This window comes from Macrotis lagotis, chromosome X (genome assembly GCF_037893015.1).
Source record: "Macrotis lagotis isolate mMagLag1 chromosome X, bilby.v1.9.chrom.fasta, whole genome shotgun sequence".
Classification (NCBI taxonomy): domain Eukaryota; kingdom Metazoa; phylum Chordata; class Mammalia; order Peramelemorphia; family Peramelidae; genus Macrotis; species Macrotis lagotis.
The window spans coordinates 3,060,909-3,086,017 of record NC_133666.1 but is presented as its reverse complement, the minus strand read 5'-3'; the positions used below and the strand labels follow the sequence as shown (position 1 = coordinate 3,086,017).

Genomic DNA, 25,109 nt, shown 5'->3' with positions numbered 1-25,109 from the left:
ACATAATGATAAACCAGAAGGAGTATCCTATTTAAATTTCATTCAAGAACAGTAATTCAACCAAAAATTATTACACATCTACCATGAACAAGGCCATGGACCTAGCTCCTCCCTCAGGCTCGATCAGCATGCCCAACACAGGAGCCAAGAAGCTACTCAACTAAATCAATGCTGTCTTTCCTTTTTTCTCCATTCTTGTTCAGTTTAATCATGTCTGATTATGCATGACCCCTTTTGGGGTTTCCACAGCAAAGAGAGACTGGAGTTGTTTATCATTTCCTTATTCAGTTCATTTTGCAGATAGGGAAACCAAGGCAAGCAAAGTTAAGTGACTTGCCCAGAGTCACAAAGCTAGTAAGTTTCTGAGGTCACATTTGAACTCAGGAAGTCCTGACTCCAGACTCAGGCCTCAATGCACTATCAGGCCGCCTAGCTAACTGAGCCTAACTACTGAAGTCAGTAAATATTTCACTTTGGTTCCAAAAAAAAACTGGACCAACTTGAGTTGGGTCTCACCTATAACAAAAAATGAAAATATAAAGGGAATCAAGAAAGAACCGATAGTGTCCCCAAAATCATCATTTCTCCTCCTGGGTCATCTGGGGTCCAGTGGCCAGACAGGCATCAGACAGACTGGAGATGGCCCTGGATGGGAGTCAGGCAGGGTGAAGTGACTTGCCCAAGGTCACCCAGCTTGGGTCAGGTGTCTGAGACTGGATTCAAACTCTCGTCCTTCTGACTCCAAGGCCAGTGCTCTAGCAAGTGCCCAGCATACACTGGCACATAAACTATTAAAGCCTGAAGCTGCCAAGAAGATTTTGCAGACATCTTGTTGATTCTTGAGGCAGCTAAATCACACCGCAGTACACAAATCACAGGACCTTGAGTCAGAAAGATATGAGCTGAAGCCCAACCTCAACACTTACTAGCTGTGTGTCCCTGGACAAGTCACTTCAGCGCTCTGTGCTTCAATTTCCTCATCTGTAAAATAAGGCTAATCATAGCCCTTAACTAGCGGGGTTGTAAAAGAGGACTGGGGACTAGATGAACTCTAATGTTCCTTCTGTTTCTGAATTATGAACTCCAAGATGTCTCTCAAGAAAGCACAGTACAATGGAGAAAGGAGTTTAGAACCATTAGGTTTGATCACTTAGTACCTGTGTGACCTTGGACAACTCACTTCATGTCTCTGGGACTCAGTTTCTCCATCTGAAAAATGAAAGGGTTGGAAAAAGTTTACCTTCTGCTTGGAGATTCTCTGATTTCATGAAAATGTATTATAGAAAAAAATAATTTTTAACCTAAAATATCTTGAGCAAGCTTAATAACATGCATTTTAAGCGTTGGCAAAACATTTCTGAATGCTTAAAAATGTTGAGCCATGGATTTCAGGCTTTGAAATAGAACTGACATGTCATGCTCACCTTTTAATTAAAGAATTTTTTTACAAAAAAAAAGATGAAAAGCAATTAGATACCCCTCAGCTAGATCTAAGTATTATATGAGAATGTTTTGCCCTATAACATATATCCATTTTCTAGTGGATGGAGACCACTGCCTCAGTTTCCTTATAAGCATCAGCTAATAAGGTCTTTCCTATGTTGCTTATGTAACATGGATTAAAAACACCAATCCCTAGCCTTAGATTGCCCCCAACATTTAGCTGACATTTTAAACTCTACATTCACTTGAGGGCCTCATGGCTTAGTGGTTAAAGTGCCTGACTAGTAAGCAGGATATCCTGGGTTCAAATCCCAGTGGGACCTCAACCCTTTTCTATCAACTCCAAATTTGGATGGGATCAACCAGCCTTAAAATTAGTAACTTCCGATTATCTTGCTTTATTCTCCCTCAATGGGGGGAAATAAATGATAATCAATATAGATCTGTCTGATAGCAGCAGCAGAAAGGAAGGAGTAGTTGGGGGAATTTTTGGCAAAGCCACCCAGAAAATATGGATTCTACTCCTAAGTGGGTAAGGGGAAGAAACCAAATAAACAGGCTCATAGATCAGCAGCTCAAAGGGGAGCAAAACTGATTCTTGATGCCAAGCCTCAGCTTTTGGGTCACATGACCCTAGGCACTTCTCTGTATTTAATCATCAGCTGCAGTCAGGTGCAACTCTGTTTCCGGCGCCTGGGCAAAGAATGACTCTAAGCCAAATATTTAGTCTCATCTGGATCTGTTCCTGCATCTCAACATGGAGGAAGGCCAGTTACCAATGCCCCCAGCAGGCACGCCAACGTGCCTCCCTTGTCATCTGTGTGCTCAGACCTCAAGAGAGGCTGAGACTATTGAAAAAAAAACACATTATCTTTTTATTGGTGTGTTTTAGAAAAACAGTCCAAGTATCCATCAAATCTAACAGGCCTGCATCATAAAATAAGGATGGTTTTTATATGTGGTGGTGAATGATTCAGAAAAGGCAGGGGCAGGAAGCATGGAGAGGAGTTAAGAGTCAATTATCACCAGTATGGTGTCTAGCATGGGCCAGAATTGGGGGTGGGGCAAGGTGGAATACTCACTTCTGCAGCGGTTCTTTCAGCCTCAGTCTTCCACCAGCACTGCCCTTCTCCTTCACCCTGTCCTAGACCACTACCATTGTGGGTTTCACAGGCCACTTCGCGGTCACAACTCCCATTGCTCTTTCCCAGAGCCCAGTAACTGGTGCACCACAAGAGATTCAGTCTTCAGCATCCTAGGGCTGAGAAAATGACTGGTCATGAATTTTCTTATTGGTACCCTCCTCCCCCTTCCTTTCTTTGCCTTACCTTTAAATACCCTTCCCTCTCCTCTGGGGGATTGTGGGTCACTGGCCTGCACCCTCAAGGGTAAGACTTTCCGAGGTGGGGATTCTTTACTTTTTGTGTCATGGATCTCTTGCAGAAAACCTATGAAGTCTTTCTTAGAATAATATTTTTAAATGCATAAAATAAAATCTATAGGATTGCAAGGAAATTTATTATAGTGAAATTCCATTATCTATCATCTATCTAGCTATCTAGCTATCATCTATCTATCATCTATGTCATCTATCTATGTTTCTATCATCTATCATCTATCAATCATCTATCTAGCTATCATCTATGTATCATCTATCTATCATCTATCTATCATCTATCTATATCATCTATCATCTATCTATCTATCAATCATATATCTATCATCTATCTATGTTTCTATCATCTATTATCTATCAATCATCTATCTATCATCTACCTATCATCTATCATCTATCTATCATCTATCTATCATCTATTTATCATCTATCTATCATCTATCTATCTATCATCTATCTATCATCTATGTTTCTATCATCTATCATCTATCTACCAATCATCTATCATTTATCTATCATCTATCAATCATCTATCTATCTATCTATCTATCTATCTATCTCAAAGCAAACTCAAGAGGCCTCAGGTTAAGAGCTTGTGCTCTAGGGAAAGCTTTTCTGCATCTCCTCCAACCTTGCTGTACCCTTCCATGAAGGTCTTACATGGAAGCCACCCATGATACAATTAAGGGAAGACTGATCCATCCCAGTAGAGGTACAATTCTAAGGCATTTCATACTCTGAGTTCCTCTGGAAGCCTCTCCTGCAATGCTCTTCTATCACCATATGGTTTTTCCCTTCAGTACCTCAAGGCAGGTGCCAGCAGGTCTAGTTCAAGTTAAGGAAGGGCTGATGAGGATCTAAACTAGGGTGGTGGCTAAAGATAAGAAAAAGATACAAGAGATGTTATGGAGGCAGAATCCAAATTTTAATAAGCTTAAAACTGCACTAAGACTTTTAGGACATCCTGTTCATGATTATATTGACTTATTCTTTTTTACAGCCTTAACTCCATATGTAACCATAAGCTAACCAATGCCGGGCAGGCTTCTACAAAGCAGCTATTGAGTTCCTCATTTGTGTGTTGGGGGGCGCGGGGGGAGGGGAGTGATTCGTTTTGATTTTTGACCCCATTAGTCACTCAGCAAGCATCTTGTACTATATCTCAGACACTGTGCTATGCATTGGAGAGATGCTAATCTGGTGATGCTCTGTGATGATGAACCACAAAGCAGTGAAACATCTGGACAATCAAAAATGTGAGAGTCCCAAAGGATGATGGAGAGAAACATGGCAGCAAATTGCCAAGGGGACTTATAAAGCTGGAACTGTATAAAAGATACTATCCAGGAGATATACTAAGAGTTGGTAAGCTGCATGATGAGAGGAAGGATGGAGAAGTTGAGTGTGGCAGTGGTACCCACTGAAGGCTAATCAAGAGAGAAGAAGATCTCTAGAATATTGGGTGGTATGTTACCATTACCCCAACTCAGGGGGTTCTGTGAGAAGACATGGAAAAAAGGCATCTCACAGAATGGTCTACATTCATAGGAGGGTCAGACTACAATCCATAAGATCACAGACTTCTTGATGTTCTGAACTGTCATTTCAAGTATCTGAGATGATGGTTATCCTTTGTTCTAGAAGAAGACCATGATATCAGGGAGCTGATGCCATGACAAGCATATGAAGTGGATTTGAGTGAGGGAGGACTGTGCTAAGTCACTAGCCTCAATTATTTCTCTGGAGCCATCTGGGTCCAGTGGCCACATTTGAATCAGGACTGCTAGAGATGGATGTGAGGCAATCAAGGTTAGTGACTTGCCCAAGGTCACACAGCTAGTAGTGTCAAGTGTCTGAGGCAGGATTTGAACTCCCATCCTCCTGATTCCAAGGTCAGTGCTCTATCCATTGTGCCACATAGTTGCCCTATTTCAAGTAGTTGGAAATTTCATATAAGGAAATCAGGCCATCTAATAGTATTGTGTGCTTGAAATATATTTAGTTTAGTATTTAGGGTGGATTGAGCTTATTATCTTGAATTCCTTCTTATAATAACACTTTCACCATATCACTGCTCTGCTTAGCTCCCTCCCACCTCCCACTTTAAGGTCAAAAATCCCTGCCCCAAACCCATCCAGTCTTATTTCCCACTATCAGCTTTCCTGACAGGTCTCTGCATTGTCCACCTGTGATGCTCCCTTCAACTGGCACTGCCCTGTTAATTCCCTTCATTTCTTTGAAATCCAACTCAAGGTCCAATTTAAACCTTACCTCTCCAGTGAAACCATTTCCAATACCTCCAGCCCAGTGATCCCTCCATTTACAGAAGAAGAAACTGAGTCTGAGAAAGGTTAAGTAACTTGCCCATTGTCACATAGTTAATAAGTGAGGGAGGCAAAATTTGAACTCAGTTCTTTGTGACTTCATATCCAGTTTTCTATCCTCTATAGCTCCTAGTTCCCTGTTCTCTAGAAGTCTACCTTCTATTAGGGGAAACAACATGTATATAGATAACTAAATAAAAATATAGAGTAGTGTGTGTGTGTGTGTGTGTGTGTGTGTGTGTGTGTGTGTGTGTCCAAAATCATTATGGGAGAAAGAAGGCATTAGCAGCTGAGTAAATAGGAAAGGTTTCTTGGGGAAGGGAGCATTGAAAATAAGACTTGAGAGAAGCTAGGGATTCTAAGAAGGAGAGTGAATGCAGTCTGTGCATGGCAGGGGGAGGGAGGGAGGCACAGCTGGTTTAAATGCATGGAAGTAGGACTTAAAATATCACGGATGGGAAGTAGCCTGGTAATTTGATGCCAACAGCATACTAGCCAGGACCTCCATCTGCTGTCTACTGCAGGTATAATGTGATCCAATGTAATTCTTCTTCCAGAATCTCCACCTGTTATGTGCTGTGGGCACTTCCTTATTATCTGTTCTACCCTGATGGTCTGTTTGTTCTCCCCAGGTCTGGCCATATCTAGTCTGACCTCTCCCACTAGTAACCAAACTGTCATTATGATCACTTTGATAGAGGCTACAGGAAACACAGAGCAGGTACTTTGAGATGGAGTTCCCATTGAGCTCAACAATTTGGTTCTCGGAATGTTCACCTCTGTCTAATTTTCTCAGCATGAAAATTATATACTCCTTCCCGACTCATTCTCATGTAAAAAAGAACAAACAGAATTCAGAATATACATTGGCAACTTTGAAATTCAATATACAAAGAACAGTGCCATTGTTTAGACGTAGAATTCCTTAACAAAAGTCTTACTAGGCTGGTTTGCTTTGGTCATACCATTTTATATATGCTTTTTTTTTTGTAAGGCAATAGGGTTAAGTGGCTTCCCCAAGGCCACACAGCTAGGTAATTATTAAGTGTCTGAGACTAGATTTGAACTTGTTCTCCTGACTCCAGGGCTAGTGCTCCATCCACTGTGCCACCTAGCCACCCCTTATATTAGTTTTTTAAAACTTAAATTGGCTTTTTTAACCAATGAAAATCTACTTTCTCTCACTCCCACCTTCTCATCTGCCCCTCACTAAGAAAGCAAGAAAAACAAAATTTGTTCCAAACATTTATAGTCAAGCAGAACAAATCTCTCATTGACCATGCCTCCTCCCCAGAAATATGTACCAATCACCCTAAAGCCATCAATTCTCTCTCAGGAGGTGGGTAAAATGTGTGATCATGAGTTCTCTGTAATTGTGACTGTCCATTACACTGCTTATAATTTCCATTTCCAAGTTTTATAAAATAGTTCATTTGTACAATATTCTTGTAATTGTATTAGTTATTCTACTCACTTTACTCTGCATCAGTTCATACAAGTGTTTCCAGGTTTCTCTGAAACCATTTCTCAAAAAACAAAAGCATCCCATCATATCCATGTATCATAACTTCTTCAGCCATTCCCAAATAAATGGGTGTCTCCTCAGTTTCCAGTTCTTGGCCACTATAAAAATAGTTCAGAAAAATCTTTTTGGTATGCATAAGTCTTTCTTTGATTTCTTTGGTCAAAAAGTATAAATAATTCATTAACTATTTGGGCATAGTTCTTATTTGTTTTCCAGAATGGCTGGAGCAGTTCACAGGTCCACTAACAGTGCATTAATGTACTGTTTACTGATAACCCTTTCAACATTTTCCTTTTTTGGGTCATTTTTGCTAATCTGATAGATATGAGTTGTTTTACTTTGCATTTCTCTAATTATTAGTGATTTAGAGAATTTTAAACATGGATATTGATAGCTTGATTCTTCCTCTGAAAACTACCTGTTCATATCCTTTGACCTTTTCAATTGAGAAATGAATCTTCAGATCAAATCCCTTTACATCTTAGAAATGAGTTCCATATCAGAGAAATTTGCTAGGAAGAGTTATTCATTTGCTTACTTCTTTTCTAACTCTAATTCCAACAAAACATGGGTTTTGTATGTGTCGAAACAATTTTTAATTTTATGTAATCGAATTCTCCATTTTACCTTCTCTGATCCTGATTCTTTTTTTTTGCTTTTTTAGTTTTTGCAAGGCAATGGAGTTAAGTGGCAAATGGGGTTAAGTGGCTTACCCAAGGCCACCCAGCTATGTAATTATTAAGTATCTGAGGCCGGATTTGAAATCAGGTACTCCTGACTCCAGGGCCAGTGCTGTAGTTACTGCACCACCTATCTTCCCAATCTGATCCTGATTCTTAATTTAACCATTAAAGCTTTCTCTTATTCAAAGATCTGACACGTACTTTATTCCTTGCATCTCTAATTTATTTATAATCTGATCCTTTATGTTTAAGTCATATATTCATTGAGAATTTGGTATATGGCATGGCATGTGGGTCTACACCTAGTTCCTTTTCGCTTGACTTCCAGTTTTCTTTTGGTTTGTCAAACACTAAGCTACTCTAATTGTTTGTGTTTATATATTGTCAGCATAATTTTATGCACTAAGCGACCCTCCATTTCTTAACCAATATCAAATCGTCTTGATTTCTATTTTGTAATATGGTCTGAGATCTGTTTCCCTTTATTCTCACATTTCCCCCTACTGTCACTATTACCCTTGAGATTCTTGGTCTTCTGATACTTCAGATGAATTTTGTTATTATTTGTTCACTGAATAAGTAAATTCATTTAGGTAATGTTGTCATTTGGATTATATTGGTCCAGTCTTTCCATGAACAATTAATATCTCTCCAGTTATAATGATGTCTTTATTTGTAGAGAAAGTGTTCCATAGTTTGGTATTCATATAGTTCTTGTGGGTGTTTTTGGCAAGTAGACACCAAAGCATTTTATACTTTTTGTAATCATTTAAAATTGAATATCTCTATCTCTTACTGTTAGTAATTTTGGTAGCAATTTAAAGAATTTGTTAGTAATATAAAGAAACTGAGGGTTAGTGTGGTTTTATTTTAGATCCTATAACTTTGCTACAGTTGTTAATAAGCAAACTATTGTATCTTTCACAAAAGTGATAAATCATCTTTTCTTACCATTTTTCTATATAAGTAAAGAAGACTAAGCATATTATTTACCTCAGCTCCTCTTCCTTGTCTTATCCTAATAGTCAGCATTTCTGGCACAAGAGTGAAGGTAAGAATGATGAGAATGGTGATAATCTTTATCGTCTTACTGGACAGGTCTCTTATCTCCATCACAGATCATATCATTTCTTAGTTTTAGATAAATACTGCATATCATGTTAGAGAAAAAACCAGTTATTCCTATGTTGTCTAATTTTTCGGCATCTTATCCAAAGCTTTTTCAGTTGATATAATCATCTTATTTTTGTTATTATTGTTAAGACAGCCAGTTATTTTTTTCTTGTACTTTTTTTATTAAAGATTTTATTTATTTTGAGTTTTTCCCCCTAAGCTTACTTCCCTCCCCCCACTCCCCCACAGAAGGCAATTTGCCAGTCTTTACATTGTTTCCATGGTGAACATTGATCCAAATTGAATGTGATGAGAGAGAAATCACATCCTCAAGGAAGAAATAAAGTATAAGAGATAGCAAGATCAGACAATAAGATATCAGGTTTTTTTTTTCCTAAATTAAACTTAATAGTCCTTGGTCTTTGTTCAAACTCCACAGTTCTTCCTCTGGATACAGATGGAATTCTCCATTGCTGACAGCCCCAAATTGTGCCTGATTATTGCATTGATGGAATGAGCAAGTCCATCAAGGTTGATTATCACCCCCATGTTGCTGTTAGGGTGTTCAGTGTTTTTCTGGTTCTGCTCATCTCACTCACTATCCGTTCATGCAAACCCCTCCAGGCTTCCCTGAATTCCCGTCCCTCCTGGTTTCTAATAGAACAATAGTGTTCCATGACATACATAGGCCACAGTTTGCTAAGCCATTCCCCAAATGAAGGACATTTACTTGACTTCCAATTAAGATAGCCAGTTATATTTATGCATTTGCTAATATTGAATCAACTGTGCATTACTGGTATGAATCCAATCTCATCACAGACTATAATCTTTCTGATATATTGCTATATTCTCTTTACTGATATTTTAATGAAAAAGTTTGCATTGATCATCATTAGTGTTATTGGACCACTCTCCCTGGTTTAAGTATCAACAACAAATTTGTATCATTGAAGGAATTTGGTAGAACCCCTTCTTTTCTTATTTTTCCAGTTTATGTAACATTCCAATGAATTGGTTTTTTAAACATTTGATAGAGTTCCATTGCAGATCCATCTGGTACTGTTTTTCCCCCCTATTGGGAGTTCATTTATGATTTGTTCAAATTCTTTTTCTAAGATTGGGTTAATTAAGCCTTCTATGTTTTGTTCTGTTAATCTGATCATTAAATATTTTTATATTCATCCATTTCATTTAGATTTTCAGTTTTAATGACTAATAATTGGAGAAAATAATTTCTAATAATTTATTTCTTCTCCTTGCCTATGAATTCAGCTTTTTCATTTTTGATATTGCTAATTTAGTTTTCTTTTTTTCCCAAAAAGTCAAATTATCTAATGATTTAATTTAGTGATTTTTCCCCAAAGTCTTCTTTTAAAAATTATTTTCAATTTCAAATTCTCCTAGTACCTTCACCTCCTACCCCATGCATTAAGAAGGCAAGCAATTTGATACCCATCATACCAGAGAAGTCATGTAAAATGTATTTCCACATTATCTTTTGCAAAAATAAATTAAAAGTCAAAGAAAACAGGCTTCAACCTGTCATTGTAGGTGGATAGCATTCTTTACCATGAGTCCTTGGTAATTGTTGTGGTCCATTATATAATTAATTAATTAATTAAGTCTCACAATTGATCCTTATTACGAAGTTGCTGTTTCTGTGTACAGTGTTCTCCTGTTCTGCTTACTCCACATTGCTGTGTTCATAGAAGTCTCCCCAATGTCTTCTGAAGCCATTCCCCTCACCATTTTTATAGTCCAATAATATTCCATCACAACCATATATCACAACTTGTTTTGCCATTCCCCAGTTGGTGGGAATCCCCTTAAATTACAGATCTTTGCCCCCCCCACAAGGAGTTGCTACAACTATTTTTGAAAATATAGTTCTTCATTTTTCTTTGAACAATCTGGGATACAGACCTAGTGGTTGTCGTGCTGTGTCAAACGGTATTTACAATTTTACAGTCTTTTGAGCATAGTTCCAGCTGGTTCTCCAGAATGACTGGACTTGTTTTACATTTTTGAAAAAATACTTCCTATTTTAATTTTTTAATTCCCTTTTTCCCTTTCAATGTTGTTAATTTCTTCTTTGATTTTCAAGATTCTGATGTTTTTTGTTTTCTTGGGGGCTCTTAACTTTTGGGGTTTTTTAGGTTTATAAAAAAAAGTTAATTATTGAACCAATTCATGGATCTGCTCTGTTTCTCTTTTATTAATGGAAGTGTTTAGAGATATTTTCTCTTAAGGATTATTTTGGTTATATCTCTAAAATATTGGTATCTCACTGTGATCAGCTTTAATGAAATTTACTGTTTATATGATATATTCTTTGATTTGTTCATTCTTTAGGATGAAGTTATTTGGTTTCTAGTTCTTTTGTGATCTTTTATTAGATACTATTTTTATTATATTGTGGTTCAAAAAAGATGTATTTAATATTTCTGCTTCTCTGCATGTGCTTATGAGAATTTTGTACTCTAAAATACAGCCATTTTTTTTCTGGAAGGTGATGTTTGAGCTGAGAAGCCAAGGCTTTCAAAAGGTGAAGGTGATGGGGAGGCTAGGTGGTGCAGTGGATAGAGCACTGGTCCTAGAGTCAGGAGGACCTAAGTTCAAATCCGGTCTCAGACACTTAATAATTACCTAGCTGTGTGGCCTTGGGTAAGCCACTTAGCCCCCATTGCCTGGCAAAAACCTAAAAAAAGGTGAAGGTGAGGAGGAAGAACATTCCAGATATGGGGGACACCCAATACAAATATATGAGACAACTAAGTGGTATAGTGAGTGGAGCCAGACCCAGAGTCTGGAAGACCTGATTTCAGACCCACCCCTAGCTACTTATTAAGCTTTGTGACCTTGGATAAGATATTTAACTTCAATTTCCTCAACTGTAAAATAGAGATTAATAATAGCACCTACCTTCCAAGTATTGAAAAAAAAAACTTCTGATAAAATCCAACTTAATTTATAATGGAGTCACAGGCTTTCTAGAAACACTTACTTCTCCAGTGTTTTGGGATGGTTGCTGCCATTGCCAAAAACATTCTTTATTCATTGTGGTTTCTTAGGTGTTTTAATCTCCTGCTGTAAATCTTAGACCATGCAAGGTGGGATGGTGGGAAGGGTAAAAGTGGGAAGGAAAATGACTAAGGTGCTGTCCTGTCCTGGGGTTAAATACCAAAGCCACTTTTATCATGGCTGAGAGTGACGAAACTAAATGTAAGTTTGGCCCAAGAATTGGGTTGAGATAGTGTCCAGAGCCTGAAATCCAAGAAAATCCAGAATCTAGGTTCATCTTGGAGCAGGGCCTGAATCCCAATTTGCTCTGAGTAGATCAAGAATATCAAGGAGACCCAGCCAGGCTGGGACCTCCCAGTTGACATAAGGCAGTAGGAAGGCTTTGATAGTCCTGGGGTCCAGATCTAAAAGGTCAGCTCTATTTCTTCTAGGATTAGTACATTTTGTATGGTAGATTCCTGCTGTAGTGAGATTGTGGACTCTTGAAAGTCAAAAATGTTTTCCTGGGCAGCTTGGTTCTGGGGTCCCCCAAGTAAGGTCCATGGCAGATGAGCAAGTATGTCTGACATGGGTCATTTTTGGAAGTTGGCTCAATTACACAATGTTATGTAGCTGCCTAGGTCAAGAGAGAGGAAGTAGTTTCTCTAATATGTATTCTGACAAGGTCAAAGCAATTTAGGGAGTAAAAAGGGGTGGCAAATAGTGCTGGAGCAGAAATGCTAATGAGAAACAAAAGAACTCAATGGTCAGCAGAAAGAAAAGGAAAAAGAGAGAGGGTCTGGATATTCCACAAATTGATGGAATAGCTCTTGAGGAAGCAAAAGTCAATGGATAAACAAGACATTTTATCTATAATAGCAACCCAAGGGTCCATGTTGAGTTATACAGTGGAAAAATGAGGAAAATCAACCTACCTTGGAAGAAAATGTAGCATCTAGGGCTAGTTAATATTATAAGGCCTTGCTGAGACAAGTGAGGAATTGGGTCTAGGGTTGTCTACCTTGAAGGGTAAGTATTAGTGTAAAGACCCAAGGAAGCTCTTTATAACCCTGCTTCACCTCTTAATAGGAGCCCGGAGGATAGCATTAGAGTGAAACACCACTCTTTGGATTTTCACTTCATTTGAACAAATGAAGAAATCTGTCTTGGGCATCCATGATAATGGTCTATATATCTTCCAGAAAAATTCTGTGGGAATTGTTGGCTGCTGATGGTCTTTGAACTTGAAGAGTTTTAAAAATCCAATATAATAGAGGGCCATGTGGTGACTATTAAATAAGAAAGTCATAGGAGACCAAGAACAGAAAGAGAAAACTATAAACCTTTTCATTCCTCCTTTCAATTTAACTCAGGTTCCAAGTCTACTAACTAACATGATACACTACACAGGGAGTTCAGAATTTATTTCAGCTATTTTCATTCAAAATCTTAGCTATTGTATAATTTACTATACTTCATTCCTTCACTACCCCAAAGAAATATGAATTCACTGTAGTGAGGATTCCCAGAACTGATGGAAATCACAGCCCCTTTACAATTCCAGAGCTGATCTTGAAGAGTTGTCATGACCCCAGCTTCCCTGATCTCATGGTCAACGTAAGCCTCTCGGAACTTAGAGCAGTCCTCAGGTAGTAGGCATCCAGTCCATCACTAGACCTGCACTTGAAACCTCTTTCACAAGCCAGGGCTAGCTCCACAGCACAAAGAGGCATTGGAGGAAGAATTTCATAGGCTTTCAGAAGCATGAGAGTTGGGCTGACATCAATGGTCATCCATTCCAAGCCTAGACAAATGGAATCCCCATTGTGATATAAAAGACAAATGGTTTTCCGGCCTCTGCTTGAAGGCCTCCAACTTAGAGAAAGTTGTCCTATGTCTTAAACTAATGGCAACTCCCCACCCTGTGGACCTTCCTCTGAACACTTTCCATCCCCTCAGTCCTTTTTAAACTGAAGTACCAAAACTAAACAAGTATTATAGGAGGATAATTGATTATGTGAGGTATTTTTTAACTATCAACAAGGGATGTGGATACTATGCATGTGTTACACATAGACTCCTTAAGGCAGTGTGGTATGGTGAATGAATAGGGGACCTTCGAGCCAGCAAAGTCAGGGCTTCTGTCACATGAGGACTCTGTGAGCTTGGACAAAATCCTTAAGTGACCAGTGGTCTAGGCAACTCCTTAAAGCTGCAGTTGTAGAAGACAGGCTGGCTTACAGTGGTAGACATTTCTCACTGAGGACATTTCTCCCTTTGGTAGAAGTTCTTCCCTGAGAGATCCAATAAAATCACAGACCCCCTACTCTATGCCCAGATCCACTACATAGTAATAAAGAGATATCCAACATAGTTTATTAACCTTTCCCTTCTCATGGGATATCTAACAGAATTGTCATAGAGAAGATACAGAGGGGCAAATGCTATCCTAAGGACAAATGAGTCTTCTAGCTCTGCCAATAACCAGCTATGTGATCTCAGACAGGACACTTTCCCTCTCTGGGTTTCAAGTTCTAGCTCTCAAAAGAGAAGTCTGAATAGAAAATCTCGTATTTATAAAGTGTTTTCCTCACAAGAACCCTGTGAAGGAGTTTGACTTATCTATTTTTGACAGAGGAATTGAGGTTCAAAGAAGCTAAATGACTCCTTCAGGAGCACCCAGCCAATATATTGGAGTCAGGATTCAAACTCAGGTCTCTTGGCTCCAAATATAACCCTGATTTCACAACATCTCAAGTCAGGTGTGTGGGAATAAGGATTCTTTTTCAGTTATGCATTTGTGCTAGGCAGTGATTCCAGTGCTTTCCAACAGTGAAACATTGCCAAAATCTAAAATTTTTTGTCATCATCAAACATCACACACACACACACACACACACACACACACACACACACACACACACCAGAGAATGTTGCATAATTCTTTCTTAACTTTAAATTCTATCCCCATATACCACTTATCAAGAAAATGATGAGAATTCATATAATTCCCAATTCCAACTTAGAAGATGGACACAGATCAATGATTCTGAAAATAATTAAGGGATTTCAATCCAATAAGACCTATGAGAGCTGGTAAAATAAATATAAAACATAAGTTATACACATTGAAAAGTGCTGAGTCTCTTTCCAATCTTCCATCAATTGGTCAAAGAACTTTTAAAGTGCCTACTATGTGCTAAGTGCCATAGAAACAAGACAAAAGTATAACAACAGTCCTTGACTGTACTTCAGCACACAGTAGACACTAAGTAAAAGTTTACTGACTATTGGTTATTGAAAAAGCTTACATTCTTTTTTTCGGGGTCATTTTTAAAAATGTATTTAAGGCAATGGGGTTAAGTGATTTGCCCAAGGTCACACAGGCAGTCATTAAATGTCTGAGGTCAGATTTGAACTCAGGTCCTCCTGACTCCAGGGCCGGGGCTCTATCCACTATGCTACCTAGTTGCCCCCAATAGAGGTCATTTCTTTTTCTTTATAAAGATTTTATTTATTTTGAGTTTTACAGTTTTTCCCCTAACCTCACTTCTACCCCCACCCCACGGAAGGCAGTCTGTTAGTCTTTACATTGTTTCCATGGTATACACTGATCTCAGTTGAATGTGATGAGAGAGAAATTAGATCCTTAAGGAAGGCAAATAAAGTATAAGAGATAGCAAAATTACATAATAAAATAATGTTTTTTTCCTAAATTAAAGGTAATTGTCCTTGGTCTTTGTTCAAACTCCCCAATTCTTTCTCTGGATACAGAAGGCATTCTCCATCACAGACAACCCCAAATTGTCCCTGATTGTTGCACTGAAGGGATGAGCAAGTCCATCAGGGTTGATCATTGCCCCCATGTTGCTGTTAGGGTATACAGTGTTTTTATGGTTCTGCTCATCTCATTCAGCATCAGTTCATGCAAATCCCTCCAGGCTTCCCTGAATTCCTGTCCCTCTTGGTTTCTAATAGAGCAATAGTGTTCCATGACATACATATACCACAGTTTGTTAAGCCATTCCCCAACTGAAGGACATTTACTTGATTTCCAATTCTTTGCCACCACAAACAGGGCTGCTATGAATATTTTTGTACAAGTGATGTTTTTACCTTTTTTCATCATCTCTTCAGGGTATAGACCCAATAGTGGTATTGATGGATCAAAGGGGATGTACATTTTTGTCGCCCTTTGGGCGTAATTCAAAATTATTCTCCAGAAAGGTTGGATGAGTTCACAGCTCCACCAACAATGCATTAGTGTCCCAGATTTCCCACATCCCTTCCAACATTGATCATTGTCCTTTCTGGTCATATTGGCCAGTCTGAGAGCTGTGAGGTGGTACTTCAGAGATACTTTAATTAGCATTTCTCAAATCAGTAATGATTTAGAGCAATATTTCATATGACTATGGATCTGCAACTATATGTAGTGTGGTGTGTATGAGAAATAGCAAGCCATCCAGAATGACTGGATTGTAGAGAGCATAATGGGAAGGAAGTAAGGGTCAGATTGTAAAGAGCTTGAAACATCAAGTGAGTTTGATGCCAGAAGGAATAATGAGCCACTGGAGTTTTCTGACTAGAGTAGTGGGATTTAGGAATATCACTCTGGAAGCTATGTAGAGACTCTACTGGAGCTGACCAAGAATAGGTAGGATGGCCAATTCAGAGGCCATTCATAGTCCATGTGAGCAATGTGATCAAAAACTGAAGCAGGCTAGTGACTGTGAGTAGAGAGAAGGGGGTGTACATGAGAGTTATTGATGAGATAGAACTGGATGCAGTGATCAGGTATACAAATAAAACAGGTCAAACCTACTTAATTGTCATTATGAGAATTCACAAAATCAAGTCTACAAAAATGGAGAGAAATCGCACCTTAAATTAAAAGAACAGAATTTTACATTCAGGTTAAAATACCATATCTGGTATGTAATGGTAACTAACCAATGTTCCTACATTTGTCAAGGGGCTGAATTTATAAAGAATGTGTAATAGTGGAAGCTTTATTATTCAATGTAAGTGCGACAAAATGAAACACTCCCAATGAGTTTTCTGATGGGCTAAATGAGTTTATGTTCCAAATTACATTGGCAGCATTAAAATTGCAAGACCAATTAAAAATTTCCAGAATGAGATTCTATTGTCAGTAGCAGAATTCATCATAGTCTGTTTTAATTATTTAAGGAATTATAATATAATCAGGGATAATTCTATTAGGTAGGAAAATCAAGTCTAATTTTTTTTTTAAATAAGAAGTGCCATTGGTACACATTGCGTACAAATATATCTGGCTCATGTCCAAGGTGAAAAACTAAGTGTTTTTGCTCAAGAGGATCAGGATAAAAGCTGTCCACAGAGAATTCATGAAAGGCAAAAGAGAAAGGTCAATCATATCATCACTGCATACTCTCTTGGTGCCCATGCAGTTTTAAGAGAATTTGAGGAATGCAGTGGATAGAGCACCAGCCCTGCAGTCAGGAGGACCTGAGTTCAAATCTGACCTCAGACACTTAATAATGACCTAGCTCTGTGGCCTTGAGCAAGCCACTTAACCTCATTTGCCTCGGAAAAAACCTAAAAACAACAAAAAAGAGAGAATTTGAGGAAGTCCATGCAAAGGAACAGAAATGAGAAATGAAGCATCATTAAACCCTTAGGGGCTAATGAAGTCAAAGAGAGAGTGTATAGAGAGAGAAAAGACGCCTAGGGCAGAGGGTTACACCCATATGTAATGGGAACATGCAGTGCATATACCTAAGGAGACTGAGAAAGAATAGATGAGAAGAAGATGAGAAAAGACAGGTGAGAGGAACCCAGAGGAAAATATGGTCATGAAAATCCAGAGGGTAGAGTCTGTACGTGTGCAGGTGGGGGCAGTCATCAGAGTCCAGCACTGCAAAGAGGTCAAGAAGAACTTTGTTTAAAAAGGGAAGAGAGTGATAGGATGATTACTCAAGGGCATGGTCAGATCAAGTGATGAATTTTTTTTTTTAAAGAAAGAGTTTAGGGGGCGGCTAGGTGGTGTAGTGGATAAAGCACCGGCCTTGGAGTCAGGAGTACCTGGGTTCAAATCTGACCTCACACACTTAATAATTACCTAGCTGTGTGGCCTTGGGCAAGCCACTTAACCCCATTTGCCTTGCAAAAAAACTAAAATATAAAAAAAGAGTTTAGGGGTGGCTAGGTGGCACAGTGGATAGAGCACTGGTCCTGGATTCAAGAGTACCTGAGTTCAAATCTGGCCTCAGACACTTAATTACCTAGCTGTGTGGCCTTGGGCAAGCCACTTAACCCCACTGCCTTGCAAAAAAAGCTAAAAAAATAAAGAAAGAGTTTATTTATTTTGAGTTTTGCAATTTTTTTCCCCCATTCTTGTCTCCCTCCCCCCACAGAAGGCATTCTGTTAGTGTTTACATTGGTTCCATTTTATACATTGATCTCAGTTGAATGTGATGCCAGAGAAATCATATCCTTAAAGAAGAAAAATAAAACATGAGATAGTAAAATTATAATAATATAACGCCCTTTTTTTCTAATTTGATGGCAATAGTCTTTGGTCTTTTTTCAAAGTCCATAATTCTTTCTCTGGGTACAGATGGGATTCAAGTGAGGATTTTTTCCAAGGATAAAGTAGACATGGGCATTTTTGTAGGCATCCATCAGGGAAGAAAGCAGTACGTAGGGAAAGCATGAAGAGGAATAATGGGGAGGGATGACTTTGGAGATTGTCTGTCAAAAGAAACAGGAGGGGATGGGAGGAGGACTAGCTCTTCAGCAGAGAATGAAGTAAAGGAAAAAAGAATGGAAGTCATGTAAAGGAGTTTTGAGAGGTAGAAAAGGAAACAGGAGGGAGCTAATGGTGAATGACCCTTATTTTCTCAATAAAGTATGAAATGAGATATTCTATGGAGGGGGTAAGAGAAGGGAGAGGTGTAGGAGGCTTGAAGAAAGAAAACAGTTGGAACAGTAGCTGTGGGGAATAAGAGAGAGCATCAATTAGGGAGGAGTAAAGCAGTAGGAAATCTTTATGCAGTGAGGGCCCACTTAAGATAAGAGAATATAAATATGAAATATAACAAGGCATTTAATCTCTCTGGGCCTTGGTTTCTTCGTTTGTAAAATGAGGGAGTTGAACTCAATGACCTCTTAAGTTTCTTACCAGCCTGGTTCTCTCCTTCATTAGAATAGAATAAGCTTCTTGTGAGTAGAGACTGGTTAATTTTTCTTTGTTTTCCCAGCACCTAGCTGGCCCATAGTAGGCACTTAATGAAGGTTTGTTGCTTGCCTTATTTCAATAATATTTTTTAGATTTTTTTTTTGCAAAGCAATGGGGTTAAGTGGCTTGCCCAAGGCAACACAGCTAGGTAATTATTGTCTGAGGTCACATTTGAACTCAGGTGCTCCTGACTCCAGGGCCAGGGCTTTATCCACTGCACCACCTAGCCACCTCTATTTCAATTATTTTAAAAGGCATACATATAAAGATAACTTTAGGGGTTTTGTTAGAAGTGACATATTCAAAGTCAGAAAGCACAATGGTTTTGATAGACAAGACGGCTTTGTCGGAAATCAGTTTTAAAGGTCACCTCCTAAATCCCCAAATTATTATTCTGCCCAAATTTGAGCAGCCTCAGATGGCCTGTTCCCAAATAACGATAGTTTATTCTCATCATGATTGTAACCTTTTCAATTCAGAATATAGTTGGACACAACATCATCCATTGAGTGAAGGCTGATTTTCAGGCTTGAATCTGATTTTTCCATGTGAAGCAGCAAATCCCAGAAATCAAGGGAAAAGTAAAATTCACGTGAGACTGGTTATTTTATAATCACGAATCAATCCTATGCACAACGATATTTCCTGGTTTTCCAGTTAAGTGTCTGCCATAATGACACTGTGCTTATAAAAGCTTTGGGGTCATTTTTATAGCACATTATTTTCACATTTTTCTTTAATGTTCCATTTCATCTCTTTTTTTAAATAACCATTTCTGTACATGTGAGAATGAGGCAAAGCCAAGCAAAATAAGTCATGGAAACCAGAACCCCAAGATAACATGGAGATGTTGTTGGTGAACTTGTGAAGGTCATTGGACTTCTGCCTCTTTGATGAGGATCATAAAGTGATGTTGACCTCTGAGTGGGAACACAAGTGCTTCAGACAGTTAGGGTACATGTAATGATTTCAAAGGTACATTTCAAATTTTGCAGTCATAGTTCAATTTACTTGCCTTCTAGCATGGACATGCTGGAGCCAACTTGAATCAGCTCCAAGCAAATGCTACAAATCAGGGTTTGAGTTATTTTGTTGATTGTCTAAAGAAATAAATGGAGCAAACACAGTGATGCAAATCAAACTTAAAATGTATTTTGCACTTTTTTTCTGAAAGCTGGTTGTTAAATGTTTACTAGTTCATCTCTACCAATATGAACAAAATACTATTTTTGGCAACTGAGAACAAAACAAATACAGTCCTATTTGTTAAACAGACTTGGGAGGCAGTTAGGTGGAACAGTGCATAGACCACGAGCCCTGGAGTCAGGAAGATCCAAGTTCAAATTTGAGCTCAGATACTTATTAGTTGGGGAGGGGCAAGTTACTTAACCCTGATTATCTCCAAAAAAAGGAAAAGGAAAGACACTTAAAGAGAAAGTCATATCCTCGCAGGAATATGAAATAACTTCTAGCTTTTAAGAAAGAAATATTTTTAAAATTGTATTGGCATCTTCCAATACCCAGACTCACTTATGATAGATAGCATGGCTCTTACATTGTCAGAGTTTTCTTGTCTCCCCAAATTGATCTTATGTTGCTGGAGTCATTTTGTGTAACAGGTAGTGTCGTGTAGTAGCTGCCACTCCCATGCAATGCCTATGACTAGAAGTGGAGGGAAGATATTAATTTCCATTGGCTAGTGGAGTTCCTGAATGACAGGGGGTACCCTGTACCATTGAAATCATAATAATTATTGACTCAAGGGATTTTTGTGAGAATCAAAGGAGATGACATTTATAAATATTGAAGTGCTCACTATCAATTATTTTTATTTTTTGTATTATTCTCTTGGGTAGACAGCTTGCTGATATGAATTTTTATGTTTTATCGGTGCCAACAAATATAGGCAACTAGCTGGTACATTGGATAGCAACCTGGATTGGCAGTCAAAATGACCTGACATTGCTAACTGGATGACCCTAGGCAATTCACTTAGCCTCTTTGCCTCAGTTTCCTCATCTGTAAAATATGAAAAATAGTAGCAACCTTCCAGGATTCTTCTGAGGATCAAATGTGGTAACATCTGGAAAGTGCGTTGCAAACCTTAAAGCTCTTTATGGATGCTCACAGTGAGTATGCCTGTTGTCGTAGTCTGGAGAAGTGGACTAGGGTCAGCTTTTCCTTCAACAGTGTTAGCTCTTGCCTGAATTTGATAAATAACTAGAAGCCACTTGCAAAACGTTTTATTGTCGTCTTGTGCTTTCATACCCTAGCTATCTCTCTTCCAACTTCCTCTTCTCTGGTAAACCTTTTAGGTTAGGAAAATGAAAAGCTCCCCAACATCTAACAGCATATACCTAAGTCTACCTATGTGAACCCCTGACTGCTCTCCTGAGAGGATGGTGTATTTCCTCATCAGGTCTCTGGGACCATAATGACCCAAGTTTGATGACTTTCCTAAAATCCTTATAAACACTGCCAGACCTGGTCTATGCTAAATTGAAATAAGAAAATATTTGAAGGGCTTCTCAGGTCAAAAACTTTTCTTTTCAGTTCACAGCTGTGTTTCCTCTGGCAGAAGTGTTTTCTAGGCAATCATATTACTCTAAGTTTTTGTTGTTCCAAAGAGCTTATATGGCGCTTTGGCAGCAGCAACTATGCCTCCACTCCAGGGAAATATTGTGATAATTGAATGTACAAATAAAGTTACTTCAGCTGTTTCTCTGCCATCTACCTTCAGTGGCCATTTGGTAATTGTGGTGTGGTCAATTGGATTACAGTAACATATTTTTCAAGAATTTGCTTTCTCTGAAAATATTAGTGGATTTCAAGCCTGAGGACTTTAGTTTGAATTCTGTTCGACCGACTACTTATATTAGCTCGGGGAAGTGATATTCCTTTCTTGGGCCTCAGTTTCCTTAGCTGTACAATGATAGAATTTGATTAGCTGATCTCAGAGATCCCTTTCAACTCTAAACTCTAAATTCCTATGGAATCTCTACATCCTTTTGGAGTATAAAAACCTTTATCTTAAATGTTCTATTAACCCCATTGCTGTATAACCCTCTTTCCTAGCACAGAGAAAGTCTTAATATTGAATGACATCTGTTCTGCATGACAATTCTGCAGCCTTCAGAAACTATTTGGTTCTTCTAGTTCTTTAATTATTAACATCCAAATAAAAATCTGTATGACTTAAATCTCACTTATCATTATACCAAAGAATTCCCTTTAAACTTTATGTAGATAATAGCTTTCTATTGAGTAAGTTAAGAGAGGTTGTCAGAGGTATCATATACTGTCACACTATTAAAAATGTTATTAGGGGGCAGCTAGGTGGTGTAGTGGATAAAGCACCAGCCTTGGAGTCAGGAGTACCTGGGTTCAAATCCAGTCTCAGACAATAATTACCTAGCTGTATGGCCTTGGGCAAGCTACTCAACCCCATTTGCCTTGCAAAAAACCTAAAAAAAATGTCATTGTAATTCATTCCTGGAACTCTGTGAGTTCTGAAATAAAAAAACCCCAGGTCACATATTGAATTAATAGAATCATCAAAATGAGGTTATTTAAGTTCCAAAGTTTACACTTTATTTTATTAGAAATGTTTGAATCCAAGTCAACAAGCATTTCTTGAGAATATATGTGTGTTTGTGTGTGTGTGTGTGTGTGTGTGTGTGTGTGTGTGTGTGTGTGTGTATGGTGACTTTGAAGGTCTTTCCAACTAAGAGAACCTCCAATTCTTTAAGTAACTTCAAGATATCATCTAATGGGGCTGAAACCAGGTGGAAGAGTAGGAGTCAGAACCCACTTGAACTCTTCCAGATTCCCTTCTAAACAGCTTTAAAATAATACCTCAAATAAAATCCTAGGGTCAAAAAAAAGGGCAGGGTAAAATAATTTTCCAGCCCAAGACAACTTTGCAGTAGCGAAGGTCTGTCTCACAGGGTGGTAGGGATTTGACTGGAAGCACAGTGTAGGCCCTGCCCCGGCAGGGACAGTAGCAGCTTCAGAAGATCTCCTTACACAAATGGTAAGGAGGTCAGCCAATTGATCAGAAATAGATTATGGGAGATCCTTTGCTGGCGCTTAGTTCAGGACCCTATCGCATTGCCTAGATATAGTTTCCATTCACAGTACCAGGGTGAAAAGGAGTGCCAGCAGTAGAACAGGGACCTGGTCATAGTTCCAGGGCCAAGAGGAGCAAGTTAATCGCTTCAGGAGAAAAAGGTCTCTTCTTGGGTAAAGGTCAGAGAACGGGACAGGAAAACAGTAATCACCTCACCCTAGATCTTACCATCTTGGAAGCACTGAAAAATTACAGATGCCCCAAACTAGCTCTGAAAACAGCAGCAATAAAAACCCTGACATTTGGAATAGTGTCCCTTCCCTCCTGAAAGCCGATCGCAGCTTTAATATAAAGTTAAAATACAAGAGACAGGCTAGGAAAATGAGCAAACAACAAAAATAATCTGATCATTAAAAGTTACTATGGTGACAAGAAGATCAAGACACATCTAGAAAGAAGACAATGATTTCAAAACGGTTACAAGAAAAGCTTCAAAGAAAAATGTGAAGAACCAAGGCCACCAAGAATTGCTGGACGAGCTTGAAAAGGATTTTCAAAATTAAGTAACAGAGGCAGAGGAAAAAATGGAAAAATAAATGAGAATGATGCAAAAAAATTGTAAAAAGAGTGTCAATAGCTTGGTAAAAGACCCTCCCTTCCCCACCAAATGTTGAAAAAAAGAGCACTTAAAAAATAAAATTTACCAAATAGTGTTTTTTTTTAGGTTTTTGCAAGGCAATGGGGTTAAGTGGCTTGCCCAAGGCCACACAGCTAGGCAATTATTAAGTGTCTGAGGTCGAATTTGAACTCAGGTCCTCCTGACTTCAGGGCCAGTGCTCTATCCACTGCACCACCTAGCCACCCCTGACCAAATAGTTAAAAAACACAGAAATCCACTGAAGAGAAGAATTCCTTTAAAAAGAGAATTGGTCAAATGGGAAACAATTTTTAAAATGTTTCTGATAAAGGCCTCATTTCTCAAATAAGTAGAAAAATGAGTCAAATGGATAATATGTCATTCTTCAATTGATAAACAGTCAAAGGATATGAACAGGCAGTTTTCATATGAAGAAATCAAAGCTATCTGATAATGTTCATCCTTTGTTCATGAATTAGACCATGACATCAGGGAGATGATGCCATGACAAGCATTAGAAGTAGTTTTGAGGGAGGGATTGCCAGGCTATGTCATCAGCCTCACTTTCTCCACCAGAGGTCTCTAAATCCAGTGACCGGATAGGAATCAGGATGACTACAGATGGTCCTAGATGTGAGGCAGTCATGGTGAAGTGACTTGCCCAAGGTCACACAGCTAGAAAGTATCAAGTGTCTGAGGCTGCATTTGCCCTCCAGTTCTCCTGACTCCAAGGCCAGTACTCTATCCACTGTACCACCTAGCTGCCTCAAAGCTATTTATAATCATTTGAAAAAATACCCCAAATCATTATGGATTAGAGAATACAAATTAAACCAACTCTGATGTATCATGTTCCACCTATCAGGTTGGCTAAAGTGACAGCAAAGGAAAATGTTAAATGCTGGAGGAGATATGGAAAAATTAGGACAATAATGCACTGCTGCTGGAGTTGTAAATTGATCATTCTGGAGAGTAATTTGGAACTATGTCCAAAGAGCTAGAAAACTGTTCATACCTTGTAATCAAGCAATACCACTACTAGGTTTGTATCCTTAGAATATCAAAGAAAAAGGAAAGGAATTCTAGGGAGGAAAAATACTTAAAGCAGCTCTTTTTGTGATGGCAAAGAACTGGAAACTGAGAAGATGCTCATCAATTAGGGAATGGTTGAACAAGTTGTGGTATCTAATTGTGATGGAATATTATTGCAGTAGAAAAAATAATGAGCAAGATGCTTTAAGAAAAACCCAGAAAGACTTACATCGACTGAAATGAAGCAAAATGAACAGAAGCAGAACACTGTACACAGTAACAGCAATATTATAAAATGAACAACTATGAATGGCTTTGCTTTTCTCAGTAGTACAAGAAACCAAGACAATTCTGAAGGACTGATGAAAAATGCTAACCATCTTCAGTGAAAGAATTGATGGAGTGAGTGTAAATTGAAACCTTTACTTTAAGTTTATTATCTTGAGGTTCTTTTGGTATACTCATCAAATTTGCCGATTATATACAGCTAGGAGGAATAGTTATCTCACTGGAAAACGGTATCAGGATCCAAAAACTTGACAAATTGAAACAACTAAATCGCATAAGGTGAAATTGAAAAGGAATAAATACTAAGTTTTATAATTGAGTTTCAAAGGCAGATTTGCAAGTACAAGAAAAGGGAAGGAAAGCAAGACTGC

General features: G+C 38.4%; 1 non-coding gene across 1 annotated transcript; it reads left to right on the top strand.

The window, feature by feature from the left end:
• Positions 1-1,693: 1,693 nt before the first annotated feature.
• Positions 1,694-1,766, top strand: TRNAT-AGU (transfer RNA threonine (anticodon AGU)). The gene has a single exon. It is a non-coding gene; the product is annotated as a tRNA-Thr (tRNA).
• Positions 1,767-25,109: the final 23,343 nt, after the last annotated feature.